Here is a 13,064-nt window from a genome sequence, read left to right on the forward strand (position 1 = left end):
TTGGAAAAAAGCATCATGCACCTATTATTAGTGATGGATCTGCACAGCATGCTAAAGTACTTGAACGTACGTATTTGCCTGTTGACATCTTTCTAAAATAAGAGGAATATTATAATGCTAAACATAGAAAGCATGAATATCGTGGACGTATAAACAAAAAAGTAATATCCACAGAGTGCAGAAACAGTATGTAAATTTAAGACCTAACGTAGCTACAGAAAAAAATCTGGGATTTCAGGAGAAAAAAGCTTGAAAAATTAACTTGACATCTTGATGCACATTCACTGAGATGTGGTTAGCACAGCACAATTTTCAGGTGGATTTAATCTGCAATATATGGAAATTGCAATCACCTAATAATGCATACATATATGTAACTTAATTTGAATTATTTATTAGCCATAGAAGTAATTCTCGAGGCTCGATATGCAGCTGTACTACCTTCTTCTTCAGTTGCTACCCAGGCCCTTGGGGGTAAAACCCAGCAGAAGTTGCGTGCCCTTCTTTGCAGCTAAGTCATGTTTTTTCCATCAAAGTTTCCGGAGTCTTCCAAATCCTTACATCTCTAGGCTCAAGTTTTGCGGAAGACTGTGGGAATTCAAGCTGCTTATGGTCAGCACCTTCACATTTACTTAATGCCTCTCTGAGCAACTCTTTGCAATGGCACTCGCTTCTACTATAAGAAAAACCACAGAGATTCTCACATGCCTATAGTAAGGCTAAATCCTTCCCAAATACTATCCACAGAAAATCAAAAGCATTACATTATTGTCTTACTTCTTTTTTTCTAGGTATATACTACATGAAAGACCTCCCTCTGCACTGCTGTTCTCCAGTAACACCTTCCTCTACAGTAACAGCACCTTTTAACAGAGCATACGACTCTGTTAACTTTAATGTCTTAGTTTTGTGACAATTAAGGAAGAGATATTCAGCAGAATAAATTAAAACTTGACACAGTAGACTGTTTGAAGTGTCTTTTAATCTTCTGGATGATTTTAAAAGTTCAGCTGGTTATTTCATTTAGAGATCAGACCAAAGCAACTCTCTCCTCCCCCTCCTCCTTTTTTCTCTTGTAAAATAACTGTGACAGCCTGGAGAAATATTGTCTATCTTGGTTCCAGCCACTGCCCCGAAGGTGTAAAGCTATAGTTGAGCTCAATACAGCTCGTTTCATTGCTAATTTCAGAGGGCATGTAGAGCTTCTTGTTCCCCTGGCTTAACAGACAAATTGACTTTCTAATTTTAGACCAGGAGAGTTCTGCACACTCACAGACCAAAAATGCTACTTCTCTGAACGATTTAAGTACAGATTTTTGCTACTGAAAACCAGAGCATCCGAGTGACTTAGATCTTGCCATGAAAAACGGTATTTAGAGGAATGTTGCCCCACAGGCAGATGCTCAAACAACAATCTTCAGATTGCTTGTTCCTTGGGAGGTGACTGTTTAAAATAGCTCTGGGTAACCTTCCCCACAGCACGCCACGGTGCAGTGGGTAATTGCCCTGGTTTTAAAGGAAGGCAGCAGGCAGCTCGTCACAGCCGATCTGTTGTCACCAGGACATCAGTGCTCACGGCTTGGCCAGGAGGGTCAGGCACACTATGCTACTGAACCAATATCCATCCTGAACCCCCCTTCTGCCATCAGAAAGGCAGCATTCCCTTCCCTCTCCCTAACCCACTGCCCAGTTTCCCTCTCTGGCAGTGTTCTGGCAATGCTTCATTAGCACCCAGCACACATCTGCTCTGATAATGTCCCATCTCTGACTCAGCTCTGCAGAAAAGGTAAATACAGATAGAGCCAAACAAAGGTTCAAACACAACAATTCTGCTCTGCTCACATGTGAGTGAATGGCCACAACTCTTCCTTAGATTCTTGGAAATCCCTCTCTGGCACCTTGGCTAAGAGGCAGGCTCTTAAAGAGTGGGAAGGGCAGAGTATCCATAGGTCTGCAGACGTGGGCAACCTGGCCAAACACCACAGCATGAACATCCATCCGTGAAGTGCTGTAACGGTTATTACCAAACCTTTAAGAAGGATTTATAGACTAATCTAACTGGCAATATAGAAAAACAAATGCATTTATTAAAACTACATTAAAAGAATGTCAGGGTGGCAAATGAAGCAATGTAATTTAGTCCTTCCTGTGTTAGCATTGCAAGGATCTTCGTAATACACATACTACTTTTTCTTTTAGTCTTCATCTAAATATTTGCTTTCTTTACTCTGCCCCTAACATAATTCTTTCTTCTCCACTTTCAAAAGTTCCATTTATTGTATTTTTTTGGTATGGAAAAATAAATGGTCAATCTCTCAAATGAAAGGGGGATGAGAGTGACATCCTCCACCCCAGCTGGCCAGCAGATCCAGATACACAGCACTGTGCTTGCCAGAAAGTAATTCCCCTAAGAGTTTTCACCTGCCTGGTAATTGTGCATTCCTTTATAACTTAATTCTTCTGATGGAAGCATCTGGATTATCATTAGCAGTTCATTAGGACTTTCTCAATGTGTTTACACGTAGCGATTACAATCGCAGAGTAAAATCTTTATTTGTGGTTTATCCAAGGAGCACAAGCAGCATTTCTTTTTGTAAACAAGATTAATCCCTTAAACCCCTAAACAGGAGATATTTTACTAGGGAGTTACATAAGCATGATGATAGTGCAAAAACGAGAAATCTACTTTGGATAAGCAAAAGAGCAAAACACTGCTTTTGCAAAACAATTGCCAGTTCCCATCATCTCAAAGGCTTGATCGGAAGGGCTGCATCTCTAGAACTATACATTTATCCCCATGCACTAGAGCCAGCTAAATCCTTGATCATCTGCTGCTTAGAGCCACTGCAAACAAGATTTAGATTCAAGTCATTTATGAGAACAAAGTTTTGATTTTTTTAATAAATGGTAATTTTTCATCAAGACACTGTAATTCTCTTTGAGACTCTTAAGGACTAAGTCAGGGGTTTATCTCAATAAGATACATACACCAAATATAGTATACACCCACAACCCCTCTCTTCCAGAGTTCTTGGTATTGAATGTGCATAAAATCAGACCTGATTCAATCCATTAGAACTGAAAAAGAATTGTAATGTAGACAGTATGTCTACACTGAGTCCGCATGTGTACCTCTAACATAAAATAGAGATATCAGTGAGAGTATGGGAATATATTATTTGTGGGTTTGATAGCTACAAAAATAACTAAGACCATTCAAAACTACTTGTTGTGCAGTCCTGACAATCTTGCCAAAAATGAAGCTACTCAGATATAAATTTTCATGTCAGGGGTATGTCTTGATTGAAACTTTAGGGGAAAACCAAGCTAAAATTGTAGCCATTTTGGCATGCGCAGTCGGGTTTAGAACAGCATTGTCTGTTCATATTAAAAGATATTTAGAATTGCAAATAAACATTTTAAAAATAAAAGAACATTGTGATGTTTCTTATGCTTTCAAGCGAGGACTTAAAATCTGGCAAGGGATGTACTGTTTGCATATTAGGATGAACTTTGGATTCTGCATCCAAGATGCAAAACTGCACTTTGTTTTCACTATAAAAATCTACCCACATTTTTCCAAACTGTAAGTCTCAGTGGGTGACAGGGCGGGGGGAGACATTATCTTGAAAAATACAACATATAGAGACTTGTCGGAGTTTGTCTGCCAAATTCTCCTCTGCCTATAATCCTATGGAAGGAGTACCATGTGTTCATGTAAGAAAGACTGGTTTTAATGAATATGCATGAAAGATTAATTCTAAGATGTCCTAATTTCTGCTTTGAAATTTTGAAAGCTTCTCTATTATGGATGCTGGCAATGGCATGATGTATGTACAACATATGTAACACACTGTACACACATTATTTTTATTATTTCTGTAGTGATCTTCATATTTTATTATTGCCTTTTGTTCTCTTGTATGCCTTTTGCTTTCCTTGCCTTCACTACTTCATGCAAAGATCTGCACGTGCCTGTAAGAAAATTAATTGCTTCAAGCATTAACAGGAAAATGCATCTCAGAGGAAACACTTCATAATCGATCTGTTTCCAGGTACAATATTTGCCACTTAGGAATAGATTAATTGGATTGAAAATTATTCAAGCTAATTATTTGCTTTCCAGTATAAATTAAATGTAAGATTTAAATAAACTGAAAATGAAGATGTTCTACTCTGCACTTTACATTCTCATGAGCTCACAGTGATGTGTTATGTATGCTATGATATAGGCCTGTTTTCTAAGAGGCTGTACCGTGTCACACTCAAGTTGGCCAATTTATCTCCACATGGCACTACCCTGTGCCACACAGACTTCCATTTCTTGGTCTCTTGGTAACGTCTTCATCTTTAATACGGGGTAAGAACACATCTGCACTTGCCAAAGCTGTTATAAAGAAACCTATGGAGACTCCGGTGCATTAAGGTATAGCTGAAATGGGAATTATATTAGTATCAGAAACAGATGCTTTGGGATTGATTTTACAGTTGATTTAGAAAGGTAGTGTAAGAAATAGAAGATGAAAGTAATACAGTCTCACTTTCGGTGGTATAAATTGAATAACTATCCTGTTCCTCAGACCCCGTGCTGAAATTAACAAAACTTGGACTTAGGAAAGCTTCCAGTGCATCAAGACTTTAAAAAATACAGTAACTTGTTAATATTGAAGGTATTCTACAAGCATTTCAGTTAAACCTGAGGAAGAGGCAGGCACGTGCTCTTGCAAGATACCAGAGAAAAATTTATGTCAAGAAAAGATGGAGATAGTAGTCATCTGTTCAAGTAATTGCACATTTGAATATTAGCTTCAGGTGATCCCTGAAACAAAGAATAATATTAACACATTTACATAAGTGCAGACAGTCCCTCAACTACCACCCTGACAATGAATTTCAGCTACAGAGACATCACAGCCAACTGATCCCTTTGTCTTCTTTGTACCATCAACAGGAGTGACAGTAAGTGGCAGACAGGCTCTGTATCAGCTGAGTACATCTGCTAGGGCTTGTGACTGCATCAGGACCAGCCTAGGCTGGGCTTGTATCAAAGGCAAAACAGCAGAGCTGTCAGTTACTCACATTTTAAAGTGTACCAAATATGAAGTCATATTTGTGCTTCTTGCATGGAAAAGCTCTCAGGGTTCCTGAGTAACAAATGGAAATGTACCCTGTAATGATCCCTGTACTTTTCCAAAGAATTGCGCAACAAGCCAGGCTTGCTGGCTCCCTTATTTGCCGTAGAAGATACAGCCTGGCTCCCCACTCCTACACACTCTGAAATGTAGTTTTGTCTAACATCTTACATAACATCTTTTCTATGCATTCCTATGCTCACTTTTGTGTCAAGCTATCATATATAAAACACATGATTCATAAACTTACACAGTGAGGATGATTTCAAATTGAAAGATTCAGAGGTGCAAATTGAAAGTGTATTGAACATTAAAACAGCTCTATATAACACTAAAAATTTATACTCCAGATTACATCCTAGGTTGGAAAATGTTTGCAGAAGGAGGAGTGTGTTGGTAGAGGTGGAAGTACTGCTTGTTGTTGCAGATTGCCATGCAGAGGGAGGAATGAATCACATTACACACTCCTTCTGTGTAACCCAAAATATCCAATGATCACACAGACAGCTCTGCCTATGGAATCTTACACCTCAGTTTTCTGTCCTGTTGCCGATTTTTATATATGTCTGTGTGTATGTATGGTGGAATCAATGATGCCCACAAAGATAAGACATCTTACTATCCTAACAAAGCCCAATTTCTTCTATTGGCATAGAAGCCAACAGAAACTCTTCAAAAAGAGGTCTAACACACACTGCTAGTTCCTGAGAACTCTATGTAAACTGGGAGGGAAGGCTTTTTCTGACTAGAAAAAAAACAAGCAGCCTTTGGTACTAGTTGACTCTCAATGGACTGGCTGGCACATGAGGAGAAGACACACCTCCCATGTGACACAAGTTATTAGGGCTCGCGCAGCTACAAGGGGTCATAAAACAACCCACTGCTGGCTTTTGCATTGTCTTAGTGGTAAGCTCAGGGCAGCTTCCTGCTGTGTCACTCCATTTCGTTGGATGCACATAAACTCTAATAGGTGATGTGGTGTATTAGTGTCAGTACTGCCTTAAAGTATAGCCCACGTCCCCTCTGCACCAATATGAAGCTGGGGCAGCAGCACTTTCTTACCCCCATTAGAGGTGATTAAAAGGCCAAGAAGTGACCAAGGCAAAATAATTACAGGATGAGTTACATCTGCATTACGAGTTTGTATAAACCAACCATAGATCTTTAATATTGCAATCCTGGCTCGTCCATGTCATCAATAAATCCATACATTAAGTCATACTCAAATGCCCAGTGAACTTCAGCTTTGTACTTGCAGTTGTAATTTAGTTAGGATTAGTTTTACTAGGTATATGGATGCTAAATTGTATTACATCATTCTGCTAACCTTTCGATCCACACTTTGCTGTCTGTTGACTTCCACATGTTAACTAGATTTAATTACTTTTTTCATCCAAAACATGGGAACCCCCATGCCTCAACAGCAACAGGCATATTTTCAGGCTCAGCTCATGCCATCCAGAGGGACCTTGACACGCTTGTGAGGTGGGCCGATGCCAACCTTATGAAGTTTAACCAAGCCAAGTGCAAGGTCCTACACCTGGGTCGGGGCAACCCCAGGCACTGCTACAGGCTGGGCAGAGAAGAGATTCAGAGCAGCCCTGCAGAAAAGGACTTGGGGGTGTTGGTTGACGAGAAGCTTAACATGAGCCGGCAGTGTGCGCTTGCAGCCCAGAAAGCCAAACGTATCCTGGGCTGCATCAAAAGAAGCCTGACCAGCAGGTCGAAGGAGGTGATCCTGCCCCTCTGCTCTGCTCTTGTGAGACCCCACTTGGAGTACTGTGTACAGTTCTGGTGTCCTCAACATAAAAAGGACATGGAGCTGTTGGAGCGAGTCCAGAGGAGGGCCACGAGGATGATAAGAGGGCTGGAGCACCTCCCATATGAAGACAGGCTGAGAGAGTTGGGGCTGTTCAGCCTGGAGAAGAGAAGGCTGCGTGGAGACCTCATAGCAGCCTTCCAGTATCTGAAGGGGGTCTACAAGGATGCTGGGGAGGGACTCTTCCTTAGGGACTGTAGTGGTAGGACAAGGGGTAATGGGTTCAAACTTAAACAGAGGAAGTTTAGATTAGATATAAGGAAGAAGTTCTTTACAGTGAGGGTGGCGAAGCACTGGAATGGGTTGCCCAGGGAGGTTGTGGATGCTCCATCCCTGGCGGTGTTCAAGGCCAGGTTGGACAGAGCCTTGAGCCACATGGTTTAGGGCAAGGTGTCCCTGCCCATGGCAGGGGGGTTGGAACTAGATGATCTTAAGGTCCTTTCCAACCCTTACAATTCTATGATTCTATGATTCTATGAAAGTCATCCACTCACCTTCCAACTCTCTCAGTAATTTGTATTACTTCTTACAAAATTTCCTCCAAGGAAAAGAAAATCAACAGCACCATTAGAGATACTTTCACAAGACACATTTTTGCATTTAATATTAGATTTTTAATAGACAGGAGATTACTCACCTATGATCTATTTTGTGATAGGCAGCAAACTGGGTTTGTCCCACTGGAATTGTTATTTTGAGCTTTGGGGCTACTAAAGGTTTAAGGACTACAGTGCTAAGTACCACAAACACAGAGCAAGCATGATGATGAACCCTTAAGGTTCTTAGGGGAAATCATTCCTCCTCAAGTTTAAAATCATGTTAATCACATTGGATTACACCAGGATAACACAAAGGCATATCCTCGACAATGGAGGTGGCAGAAATACCCATAAAACACCTACATATCACCTAAGGAGAAAGAGAGAAGAGAGGACAAAAACACCCCACCATGTCTGTGAATCATCAGCTCACTCTCTGACTTCTGTCAGCAAAGTACTTAGGCTTAGACTGTTTCCCTCAAATTATTTCATTCCCAGTTCTGCATGCCAAGAATTCTCAATGAAAGGGGATTAAACTCCTAACATTATTTATTGTTTGCAGATTTTAGAGTCAGATTACTTAATCTGAACAATTACAGTATCTTCGGAAGACTGCCTCTAGACAATTCCTTTGAGCACAGTCATGCTGTTCAGTCCTGTTCTGAACTATTAAGGGGTACTTCCCTTTAACCACTTTCCTTAAAATGGTATGCATATAGCAATGATGTAGTCCTGAGCATTACCAACCACAAGCCAATAAGAGATGGTAAATGCTGTCTAACTGTACATCAGTATTTCTAAAGGATAATCTCCAAATGAGGGAATTATTTTAACTCCTTCAAAAGGCAGAGTCAGCAATTCAATGCTAATTGTCACTTTTCCCATTTCCAGTAACATGCTCACAAAGACAAGAACACAGGAATAGCCTTGTTCTCTAAGGAGAACCCTAAAATTCAGCTGAGATAAAAGGGAATCTTCTTCACAATGACAGCTGAATTGCCCTGTGGCATCTCCTTCATGTAAATGTCAGAGACAGAGGAGCAGAGTCCACCCTTAAGACGCCAGACGGTTATCTGCATGTCTTTGAAGTGCCTTCCTGCAAGCCTTTTGTTTTTAAATGAATAAGTCTCTTTCAAACAGGTGGAAAAGTTGGCTACTAATGCCTTTATCTAATAGTTGTTGGTTAATATTTCATCTCTTTTCTTTTGATTTGCTTCAAGATGATAACCATAAACCTTTTTTCTAGTCTATTAGCATCGAGTAGGATGATTTCAAGAGAGATTCTGCACTTCTTGATAAATAAAATAGTTCTCAGAAAAAATGAAAAAAGTGGGTCAGCATGTAAAAGAATGATGCGCTGAGGCTTGGCTCACACCAATTTACTTTGCCTCAAAATCTCAAAGGGTTCTCTCTCAGAGGGCACATTTAAGTTTTAAAATGAAACGAGAAATGGAACTTTGTGACTAATAGCCTTCAAACAGCGGGATGTAAACATGACTTCTGAGATGTTTAGTACTTTCACATCACCACAACATATAAACTGTTAGAACCCAAGAGATTTCAAACAACACAGGAAAGTAAAAGAAAAACCCAAACGGCACACAGTATGAAGTGCTAAAGCTACCCAGGATAAATACATTTGCAGCTGATCATTACCCATATGCCTTGGAAGTATCAGCCTAACCCAACCCTCCACCCCCTCTGTCTGTCCATCCTTTTGATATCATACTTAAATATATCCTACCAGAAAGCATGTATGATGTCTACAGTCTTTTTCTTGCTTTGGTATCTTCACGATAAACTGAAGCTCATGGGAATCACACATGATGTGATGGGACAAAATACACTGGGAATTATTTTTGCTACTTCATTCATCTTTTCTCTAATTCCATTGAGCAGAAAATTTTCTTTCCCAGCAATAATATACCTCTAGTTGCTAAAGTCATGTGAGCACAGAAACAGCAAGGGAAAAAATTAATGGTGATCTAAACCATAAAACTATTTTTATGAAGCATTTTGATGAACACCAGCAAGAGACATAATGCAATTATTGTGGCTATTAGGCTGTTATTTATGTCAAATTTGTTGCTTTTGTTGTTTCAGAAGCATTTTAGGATTATAGCACTCTTGAGAGTCTATCAAATGTACTGGCAGATGCAACAAGTAAGAGAATGAGGCAGTAGCTCACTGCTGTTACAACATGAAAACTAAATGTTAAATAACTAGAATTGAAAATAAGAAATATAGGGCACTAAGGATAATGTTGTAAATGTAATAAAAAGAATGTATTGTGTAGGAAAATCAAAGGCAATGCTGCCACACATTTTCCTGTCCCCTGTTATTATCTAATATTGAGTTAATTTCTTGTATTATAAAATGTTAAGAAAATTAAGCATTAAAATACGGCATCATAAAAAATGAGACACAAAGGAACAATGAGGGATACAGCCCAGAAAATACTGTCATTGTCTCTTACTGTGTCAATATTATCACAGACTGATTCAGTCACTCGTAGTTGAAAATGAAAATAAGTTTCTCTAGAAAGAGCAGGACCAACATCTGGTTTCAGGCAGCATAAGCTGGTAACTCCTTCAATGCTATTAGAACTGTAACTCAAAAGCACAAGCGGAAAAGTATCAAAAGAAATACTACCTTGGTAACATTTCCGACAATAAGCACAGGGAAAAGGAAATTGCTGAGCAAAGCTTATCCATGACATAGTTCGAATACATCTGGAGATGAGGCAGTAAGTGGCCACATTCAGACATTAAGGTTCTACCCAGAGATGGCCAAGTTTTGTCTAGAATTACTTTGCATTTGCTTGGATCAATGGCTTCATTCCTGCCACAAGCACAGAAAACAACAATGTATTCTTCAATGGAATAACAAACTTCTGTACACAAAAATATAAACAGGAAGAAAGTATTTCAAGAGGATCGTGACACCCATGAGTATCATACCAGAACAGATCCAGTATATCTGCATCTTTAGCCACTTCAGTAATTTCCCAAACCCATCCCACCCGGGATGCTTCCAGTCCAACAGGAAACACAGGAGAACAGACAGGATCCCAGATCTTCCACTTTTGGCTGTTCTTCTCAATCATCACTAGCGCAGCAGAGATGCTCAGTTTCAGGTACAAGGAGAAAAAGCACCAATCCAAGAAAACATTCAGAAAATGCAGGACTCCTTTAATCTCATCTTTCAAGTGTATTCACCTCATTACATGAGGAATTAAGAAAAAGAAAGATCAGCCAACTTCCAAAGGGAGTAAGTGGCTCATACCAGGATGTATCTCCCTGATTCACTGTTTAGTGTTTCCCAAGTCACATTTCTGAGCCTCTGGTTAATTCCCATCACACCATTTTCTATTTGAGTTTTTTTGGTCACCTGCATGAAAACAGCGGGATGGAAGATAGATGCTTCACAGAGAAGTAGCGCTGTACAGATGCTACAAGAAGTAAGCCCATCTAATGATCTCATGGGTCACGATTGAGAGTGTTACAAAATGATTATTGCCCGAGAATGAAATCAGAAGAATTGGGGAGAACTTTATAATTGCTTCACCGTTAATTTGGAACACTGTTGCAAGCCCATAATAAGCAAGGCACTGAGAACTTCAAATCATATTTGACAGATGGGCTTAATTAGTTATTCTCACACAGACTCACAATATTTGCTGTTAATATTCATTCTAAAACACCCTGCTGGCTGTGATAATATTTGTATAGTAATCCTGTTACAATAAGCTTGCGGTGCCAAAACCTCTCCAATCAAAATGATGGATATATCTCAAACTCCGATAGAGAATGCTCTAGCATCTTGGTTGACTCTGTCACTTGCACAAGTGCCTCCTTAATCCATGAAATTACACCTGTCACAGTAAGTTAGCTTTATTAACACTATTTTCTGATCCATGTAAAACTACCAGAAGCACGAAGGTACCGAATCTTTAGTTAATTAACATTGCCACCTTTGCATTCACGTGATCAGATCCCTTGATTTTTAGGAGTAATTACACAATATGCAAACAGAGTTTGTCAAGTTCCTAATTGAACTATGGAAGCAAACAATTTGGTAAGAGACATCAATATTTAGCTATTATTCCTTGTGCAAATATAGTGACAACAAACGCATCTAGATAAGGAAAATGAAGTTTTCCCAAAAACACTGAGCACACTCCCCTTACCCATATAATGCTTCATCTTCTTAAAATGAATAGCAAAACAGATGCGACTAAATTTAATGAGGAAAACAACATACTGAATAATACATTGCAAATATTTATATTTGTTCACAAACAATGAGGAAGAAGTTCTTGAAAGTGAGAAAACTACAAATCTCAACTGGGAACTCATATGGAATAAGCCAAACCAGAAGTTACACACATATATCTTCATTTGATTTTCTTTCCAGTAAAATCTTATATGAATATATATTTCTTTTAATAAACATGAAGCAATGATCATACTCAGCATGTGAAAGTACACAAAATCCACAAATACTGCATGACAGGTGACATCATAATTTACTTTTTTGTGTGCAAGGAGCCATTTGGAAAGCTTGCTGCTGAAAGCTGAATACTGAACGGAAGTAAGCTGCCAAGCTTCAATTCACCCATGAGGCTGCATTGTATTTTCCTGATGAGGAAGGGAAATCAGGCAAATGCACTGCATGGACCCAACAAGATAAAGTGTGATGGAAAACTCATTGTTGAAATAATCTTTGGGTTTGATCCAATGCCCATTTCAGTCAATGAAAATATTCACACTGTCTTCAAATAGCTTTGAACTGGGATTTTAAAGAATCTGTCTGACAGATTGTGCTAGACAGTAGGAAGCTCTGACCTTGGCATTGCTTCTTTGACCAATAAAATTCAGTCAGGTATATGACAATATATGGCTTAAATGAGAAAATTCAGGACATTATAGCAGAGAAATAGTGTAGAATCTGAGTTATAATACAGAAAAAGTGATTTATGTTATGATTATGAAGGGAAATGCTTCCCTTCCTCCTTTTTCCATATACCCAGATTGCAAAGACACGAAACTTCCTAGTTATTAGGTTCAGAGGGTATTTGTTTAAACATTCTAAACCACATAATAAATCCCCAAAGCCTCTAAGATTTTGTCAAATTTCAGAAGTAAATCATAGCACAAAACTCCATGTTATATGCAAGTTTTCTAACAGCAATGCCAAACGCAATACATAGGCAGTCAGTCAGAGCCTTATAAATATGCACTTGATATTCACAGCTCCAGAAACAATGAAAAAGAAGCAGCAACTGATATAGAAATGTACTCATTAAAGCAATCAGTTCTGATTGGAGAAGGAACATCCACCTGTCAGATGAAGGCTGTTTAAGACAGGTCATTGTCCTATGTGCACTGCTGCACAATGGAAATGGAAAATCTATTCCTTTCTGCAGATTATGCGTTCATATCAAACTCACCAACAAAAATGTGGGTTTGATACTTGGAGTGCATTTTAGTTTCCTCTAGATTAGAAAAAACAGACAGACAAAAGTCCCCAAGCCAAAACAAAAACCATTCTGTAATTCTGTAACCCCCCCAA

The 13,064-nt window shown here is 39.1% G+C and overlaps 1 protein-coding gene across 1 annotated transcript in view; it reads right to left on the minus strand.

Moving 5' to 3' along the window:
- The window catches only part of TMEM132D (transmembrane protein 132D), a 242,444-nt gene that overhangs the window by 128,418 nt on the left and 100,962 nt on the right, over positions 1 to 13,064 (minus strand). The window lies entirely within an intron of this gene.

Source organism: Strigops habroptila, chromosome 11, assembly GCF_004027225.2.
Source record: "Strigops habroptila isolate Jane chromosome 11, bStrHab1.2.pri, whole genome shotgun sequence".
In the NCBI taxonomy this organism is placed as follows: domain Eukaryota; kingdom Metazoa; phylum Chordata; class Aves; order Psittaciformes; family Psittacidae; genus Strigops; species Strigops habroptila.